The sequence below is a fragment of the Convolutriloba macropyga genome, chromosome 12 (assembly GCF_964194025.1).
Source record: "Convolutriloba macropyga chromosome 12, txConMacr16.3, whole genome shotgun sequence".
NCBI lineage: Eukaryota > Metazoa > Xenacoelomorpha > Acoela > Convolutidae > Convolutriloba > Convolutriloba macropyga.
In genome coordinates this window covers 51,482,627-51,490,739 of record NC_134479.1, presented here as the reverse complement: position 1 = coordinate 51,490,739, position 8,113 = coordinate 51,482,627, and the positions used below count along the sequence as shown (strand labels likewise).

General features: G+C 30.9%; 1 long non-coding RNA gene across 1 annotated transcript in view; it reads right to left on the bottom strand.

The window, feature by feature from the left end:
- The window catches only part of LOC142350691 (uncharacterized), a 1,174-nt gene extending 89 nt beyond the window's left edge, over positions 1–1,085 (bottom strand). Inside the window, exons 1-2 of the long non-coding RNA XR_012760896.1 lie at positions 639–1,085; positions 1–381 (exon numbers count right to left, since the gene is read on the bottom strand). The exon at positions 1–381 is cut by the window's left edge and continues 89 nt beyond it. This is a non-coding gene — a long non-coding RNA (uncharacterized LOC142350691). The remainder of the gene's footprint in view (positions 382–638) is intronic.
- Between the last annotated feature and the right edge of the window lie 7,028 nt (positions 1,086–8,113).

Sequence of the window (8,113 nt, the reverse complement as noted above, 5' to 3'; positions counted from 1 at the left end):
TGTTGTTTTTGTTGTTGTTGTTGTTGTTGTTGTTTCTGTTGTCGTTGTTGTTGTTGTGTTGTTGTTATTCTTGTTGTTGTTGTTGTTGTTGCTATTGTTGTGGTTGTTGTTGTTGTTATTGGTGTTGTTGCTGTTGTTGTGGTTGTTGTTGTTGTTGTTATTGTTGTTGTTATTCTTTTTGCTGCTTGTATATTCCCTTTGATGTTTCAGATCTGTCGTGGATACTTTGGGAATACTAATTGAAAGTGGAGGCGAAGTAAACGAACAATGCAATCTTGATGTTTCCCATAAAAGAAAAGCTTTCCCATTTCCCTGGGTTATCGCTGTGTCTTTCCTAATTGACAATATCAGTTGAAAGAAACTGTATCACATGACATGGAACTAAAATATTTCGACAAAAGTGGTTTTCAGCATTGATTTCGTTTATTAACAGAGGACAATAATTATTCTTGGGGCCAGACCAGATAAGAATCGAATGGACTTAAACAAATGATCGACCGACCAGACATATCAAAGATTCTTGTGGTGAAATTTTTGAACCAATTTAGTTTTTTTAACCATCCAGAAAATTTTGATTAACATAATTGAAATAAACGCAGCGTCTGATCAAACAGACGCCTTCAAGCTGCATGGTTCACCTTAAGTTTCTCGGAGATTATTACTGTCACAACTTGGCACTTTTCAACATCGTACTCTGTCAAGAGTTGTCCCAGAGTAGGCCTGCTCTGAGCCCAGCTCTGTCAAGAATAGCCCAGAATAGGGCTACGCTGGGAGCTCTTCTGTCAAGGGTAACCACATACTTCCACTCTGGAGCTACTCTGTCAAGCTTAAAAAGTGACCTGATCAGACTCTGATCCAGCTCTGAGAGTTTCCACTGAATTTGCTCTCTTCCCGTTCTGATCTGCTCTGGAAGCTACAGATATTAGTCGGGCAAAGACTGACTGCTTTTGAAGCCAAGAGATTCAAAACATTTTCTCTCACAAATGACAAGAGAATACCTGAGCTATGTGTAATAAAGTTGATAAACCGAACTTTATCCAGTGATTATATTCAACTTTGCTATGTTTTCTTTTATAGCAGTTAGCAGCACCTGCATCAATCGTAAATGAAGGAACTCCTAATTTATAATTTTTGGTTAATGAACCTTCTCATTGACTAAGAATTGAGAGAAACTGTGAGTTCTGATTTCGAATTTGGTTTCAAAGAGCATCTTTGCGCACATAAATATATTTTCTGGAAAAGGGAACGAGGGAACAAGGATCTGTATTGTGACAAAGAATTTTTTATTGACCTTATTTGATCACATGTCACGTTGTTCTCGTGATCAAACGAGACTTCAAACGCACAAATCGTTATTGAAAAGGGACTCGAACTTAGTAAGAATTGATCAAAAGCGCATTCTTCCAGTGCAAAAAATTGTGTTAAAATATGTATTTGAACTCAAGAAGGCCTGATTAGAAGAAAGTTGGTGCTCACTAAATTATTTATCATTTGGTCTTTTGACATTTGAGGCTCTGCTTAACTAATAAGTTTGGAAACTGACCAGAGGTGCTAACCTGGTCTCGAAGAGTTTTTCTCCAAGAATTTTTGTTCTGTTTTTTAAAACATTTTTTACTGTTAAAAATTTGATGATTTACAGTGTTTTGTTAGGTATATTTTAAGAAAAAGAGTCTTCATTTTTCAAATTTTAACGACTTTAAATATCGTAGGTTAATTGATAACCGGAGAGCAAAATTTATCGCAAACACAGATTGCGACTGAAACTCATCTTTCAATGGTTCTTAGAAGGACTCAAATTATATAAAGCAAACCCCCCCCCCCCCAAAAAAAATAGGTTTCAGTTTTATTGGAAACTAGTTGATCTACAGAAGGTGTCAGATTAGAAGAGTGTTAAAAATGATGAATCAGTTTTTGATAAACGATATTATGAGTCTTCTGAAAATAGCATCAACGATACCAAAGCCTTAGTGACAATTTATTGACTACATTATACGTGCATTGTGTGATAGAAAGAGGGAGTGATCAATTTTACTGGAATTAGGTAGTCAATTTGCTCCTGCGATGAGGAGAAAAAAAATAAGGCATAATAAAAAACGTTGGCTATAATTTTATGATTCACTAGTAAAAAAAAACTCAGAAATAATTGCAAAAATAACTGGTCTGTTTATATGAGAAACTCCACGCCACGACGGGGGTTGAAAACAAAATCAATGTTTTTCAGCATATCTTATCAGAGAATTTTTCCCAAAATCTTTTTTGATCGCAAGTTGGATTTAGCTTTTTGAACTAGCTTTACGAAACGATATAATTTTTTCCGTCTGTTTACAAAGACGCAAGTTGTTCTCTCGATGGTTGAAAACGTAGCTGCGATTTTCTTCAACTTTCCAAGCCATTTGACTGTATTCCGCTTCTTTCCGCCCAACTTTCGTTTGGCTTCAGGAGTTGCCTCTCTTGCTCTTTGTTTTTCTCGGGTTCATTGTAAGTTGCATAGAAGCAACGATATGCTCTTTCGGCAAACACTGTTTTGTTCTAGGATGAGCTACATCCCACATCAACAAGATGTCTGTCAAATGTTTCGAGCAATTCAGCTTGTTATTTTTCTAGTCTTCTGAATTGGTCTGAAATCTTGTATTCAGAAGTTTTCCAATGTCTATTGGGGGCTTTTTCCAGCCATCGTAAAGATTTCGTTCTGATCCGACGAACTGAGTTGAAGGTTCATTACCGTTCGTGTTGTTGTCCGATTCGTGTTGTTAAATCGATTGACTAATAATCTCGTGCAATTAAACGCTCGGTCGTATTAAAGGACTACTTTAAATTTGATTCGATTTGATTGAATTTAAGATTATCCTAAGTGATAAACTATATCCAATCTTGTACGAAAAATTGTAAGGTTTCAGGCAGTGTTATTAATGCTGCTAACTTCTTAGATGAAAGCTCAACTAATTTTGAGAACTTTGCCATTTTTACAATCTCGCAATTCAAACTTGACAAATACTAAAGTTGACCATGAACCAAATTATAGTCAATTTCAAAATCAACTGATCTGAGTACCAAAATACTCAGGTTCTAAATTTGAAACAATGTCACTGTCCAAATAAACGGGTAAAAATAGATTGCAAGGTGAATATAATATATATCATCATTATAATTCATTCCTGATTGGCTATTGAAGTAAAATGATTTGGGTCAGTATTTACACTGTAAATGTTAAATAAGTGCGACCTTTGCTTTTGTCGACATACGCAAGGATGGTTAATACGTAGCGCTAGATGGATTGCATATATGGAATTTGAACATGAAGAAATAATTAAGAGTTCAATTGATTAGAATATGAAGAAATCTAACCCCTGTGGGTATTACGCAAAAGCGTTCGCGGATTCCTTGGGTAGTTATGTTGTTACCCAAACCAAGTGCTAAGACCGTTGGTTCCTCAGGTTTTCCCTTCAAAAAATCGGGTGGAGGTGCTTGACAACTTTGGAGTCTCAACCTATAAAATTTTTGATTTCAGTCATTTTTGAGTTTTGAAAAATTCTAAGTTTTCAGGATTTAAGAAGCATTCGTCCTGTCTGACGGCTCTTGCTTATGATTTGAAGTGGCGTCAACAGCGTCAATCCTTAAAAAATTTAGAAAATTTTCTTTTTTACTGATCCTAAAAAATCTGTTATATTTAGAAGTAGTTCCACACTATATGTTCTGAAGCTGTTGCTCCGTACACTAGCGCAAATTATTAGATAAATGCTTAAGCGTACAGTTTGTAAGTTCTATTGTACTTAGTTATCTTCAATTGTTTTTGTAATATGTAGAGTTGTGTATCAAAAGTGCTCAATTTTCGTTCCACCTTTGTAATGTGTTCAGTGAAGCTCACTATATCATTAAGAACAACTCCACTGCAAACACAAAAATTTACTCTGAACGTTCTTGATCGTTGAGGGTCAACTTTTAATCCAAATTTTATTTAAAATACGATCTCGAGAAAGCCTTATTTTAAATTTTGGTTTTGTTAACTGTTAACTGGTTCTATAATCAGCAGCATCAAAATTTTTTAGGTTCACGAAATGTACATATCGTGACTTTATTAGCATCAGAAAGTTATTTTGGATATCATCATTGATTTTTGGACAATACTTCCCATCAGTTAACAATACTTCCCTTTATTGAGAAGTCAAAGTGTAGTTCGACGGAACACCAAACTTTTCAGAGAAAGAAATAAACCTATCGTATATCACACTTACCAACTTTTTTGCTATAGACTGTTGACAGAGATACTGGTCTGTAATTCCATGGGCCAGTTTCATCTAAATCCAAAAAAAATTGGTCTGATTCTCACAATTAGCGGAAAATCTAACATTTTTTAAAGAACCGATTTATAAGTAATTATAAAAAGTTGCTACCTTGCAATTTGTTTTAATGTACGCAAATTGAAGGTCATAGCAATGAATACTGGCTGTAATTTTTTGTTTTTTCGTGTTTCAATTACTTCTTTTTTGATAATGGTAAATATCTTTTAGGCTGATTATGAATTTTCTCCGTTTGCTGTTAAATTTACACGTTTTTCTAATTTTGAACTCTCATATGTTGTCATTGGCAAAGATTTTTTTGGGTTAAGTGCTTTGCAAGTCAAGGGCAATAAGGGGTAAAGATTTTGTTAAGAGTCCGTGCCCGGTCAAAAAATATGCTCAAGTTATTTATGCTCCACCAGAACAGGTTTCACATAATTCCTGATTAGAATTCTTCTGATATCTTCTTTATATTGTTGCTCACTGAGCATTTCAGAATACATGCGAGAACTGTTGACTTTTTTCCGCGTTTGACTTTGAAGAAAAAGTAACGTTTAATGAACATTAAATTACATTTATTTGTAATACCTCTACCGAAATAATCATCAATAACTGGTTCTTTAGCTCGTATATCATCAAATATCATAAGTTTCGTTATCTTTTTAGATAAATCGTCGGGTGATGGTAAACCTTTCATATCATTAACAAATTCATTACTTTCAATATCTTAATTTTGACAACAATTAGGAACAATAATATATAATTTAGCAAAGTTTCAATTATTTATATTAGGAATTTTTATTTGGTTGGGCTTGACACACTAGATCCTGGTACTATTTATTCAAAATTTTCGGGGAAAACTACATTATTAAAACTATTAAATCTATCATTTCTACTATTACTTCTACTGTTTTTTATCGTTGCTACTACCACTATTACTGCTACTGCTACTACAACATAAAATAACACTTTCTACATATATCAAGACACTAATTGGTTTACTATTTTATATAAGCGTTCTTCTTTTTAAATCTTTCATCAATAAGATGGATCATTTTTAAACAATTAGCGCCACCTATAAGACCTACTAACTTGTTGTCTCTTTCATACTGCCCTAGATCAATATAATCTAGACATTTTTGTAATGTTTCTGCAACAAATCTATCAAAGTAATAAACGTCATCACCATCTCTTCGTATAGCTAAAACGCAATCAGTACCTTCACTTGGATGTAGATTAACAATAATATTAAAATCAGTGTCATTTTTTCAGGCATTTGATCTTTCATTAATGTTTCAATAGGTAGTCGTTCTATATAATTTCAACTCATTTTAAAATATAAATCTTGTTATTAAATTCTTCAAATGTTAATATAAAAACATTTATATATATATATATATATATATATATATATATATATATATATAAAATTAAATTCGAGCTGCCGTTATATTTTTTGAGAATTATCATTGCGTTTAGTTTTGCAATTTTCTTTTATTCATTGCACCGGATAAATATGTCAAGTAAGACGAAGTATTTAAAAGATTTGATGAGAGAGAATTAAAGAATTTTTTGAAGGTCACCACTACACACTATTGTTTATGGGCCATCTGGTAGTGGTTAAACCTTGTTTTTAGGCAATATTTAAAAGTATTTAGCAATACTTTTGATAATAATATTTTTGAAAATTTTGATAAAAATAAAGATAAAAAATGATGTTATTGATAATAATATTGATAATAATAGTGATAATAATGTTGATAATAAAAATGATAAAAACTACTCTTTTGATAATTATGTAAATAATAATGATATTTTCAACATTAAAAACTAACAATGTACCACGCAGTGGCGACTCTGTCGATCAGCAACGCTGCAATTTTGTTCAATACAACATAATTGAAGTATGTAAAAATGGAAAAGAATGCAAATAATGAGATACAAAACACTATATTTTGGCATAAAGCAGCACAAAATAGATAAAAATGTCTAGAGCTAGTTCACATCTCGTAATAGTCTAGCATTCATTTTGAAAATTTCTATAACACCTGAATATAACGACAGATTCTTTGAAATACGTAACAAGGTATGAATATGGTATTGTTAAATATGAACCGAAAGATTATTCATTTTTTGTTGTTGATAAAGATAGAACGATTGTATGTGATTCAAATGTAGTTCCAATTTGAAGAAACTGAAAGAGCAATAAATTATCTAAAACTCAGATGGATTGATGACAGCGATAAAAGAATCATAAATAATGATAATTATATATTCTATTTAAAAAGTATTTGAAAATCAAATGTATTAACGTTTATAATGATATTGGTTAAAAATTGTAATGTTGTGAAAAAATGATTTATTATTCAAGAGATATTACAGTTTGATGCTAATAAAGGCTCACGTTGAAAATTTAATCAGATAATGTTAAACTTGCATATTGTACTAAATGTATAGCTAATAGTGGAGTAAAATCTCTTGGTACAAGATCTCATCTTGATGAATCATCGAAAATATTTACTTATTGTAGAGCAAGTATTAATGTTGCTCAAATCTATCAAACAAAGTCGAGTTAAAAGGTAAAATAGTAATATAATTCCTTATTATTTAAATCAATGCATTAGGACAATGCTGAACAATATATATATATATATATATATATATATATATATAAAATAAATGTTGCTGAAAGCATGATTTATTCTCTAAATATACATTTACTACACATATACACTTAAAAGCATACAGCAATTAAAGTGAACGGTACTTAAGCATTTATTTAAAAATTAAATAAACATCAATTTTTTTACGATATCGAAATTTTAATAAAGTCAACATTTTTAATATCAGTGTTCTAATAAAAAAAAATTTTAGCGTTTTTTTTAGTATTTATTAGTAATTTTTTTTTTGTTAAATGATAACTCCGTTGATAGACAGAGTCGCAGTTACTCTGATTTACGAAGTAGCTTTGCTAATAATAAATATTGTCTGGTTATTAAATTTAAATACATATTCTTTATATTAAACTCTTTGTAATACCAAATCTACATTTATTCAGATAGACACATAATGTACATTTTGGTGATTTAAATCTAAAGAATGGCGTGTTTATATGATTTTAACTTAATACAACGTATTTAAAAGAAGAATTATAATAATGTTTATCTAAGTGGTCAATATAATTTATTTTTTACTTTTTTTGTTTTAAAGGGATATTCACTCTCTAAACATTTATCACAACTTTCTCTCCAGGGTTTATATTCAGATTTATCACAATTTTTTTTGAAAAATTTGATGCTTAAAAAGACTAGATGTCAAACTACGAATAATAATGTAGCAAATCTGCGAAACAGTTTCTCTGATCACCTCGATTGTGATATTTGTAATATAATTTTTAATTCAAGAATTAGCTAGACGTCAATTAGTTGATAAACATTTAAAACAAGTAGATTTTCACTTTTGAGAAGGAGATATTTGTCTACGAATTAGTTTTGCTGATAGAAATAATGATCTACGAAATTGTTTTGCTAAAATAAATATTTTTATTGGTAGTAATAAAATAATAGTTATAATGATATTACTAATAATAAGTTGTACTAAAAATAAATTATACTATTACTAAGTCGACGGAGTCGCCAATTTATGAATATCCGGAATGTTATTACATGTATTACAGCAGAATCTGACCATAAGAAAGACTCGAGGCATATTAAAATAGACTTTAGAAGCGAATATATAAAAAAGTAGTGATACACTTGCTGAATATCAAATTAAAGCTAGAAACAACAATCAATGGTTCGATTATGAAAGAGAGACTTATGAAGATTATGGTTATG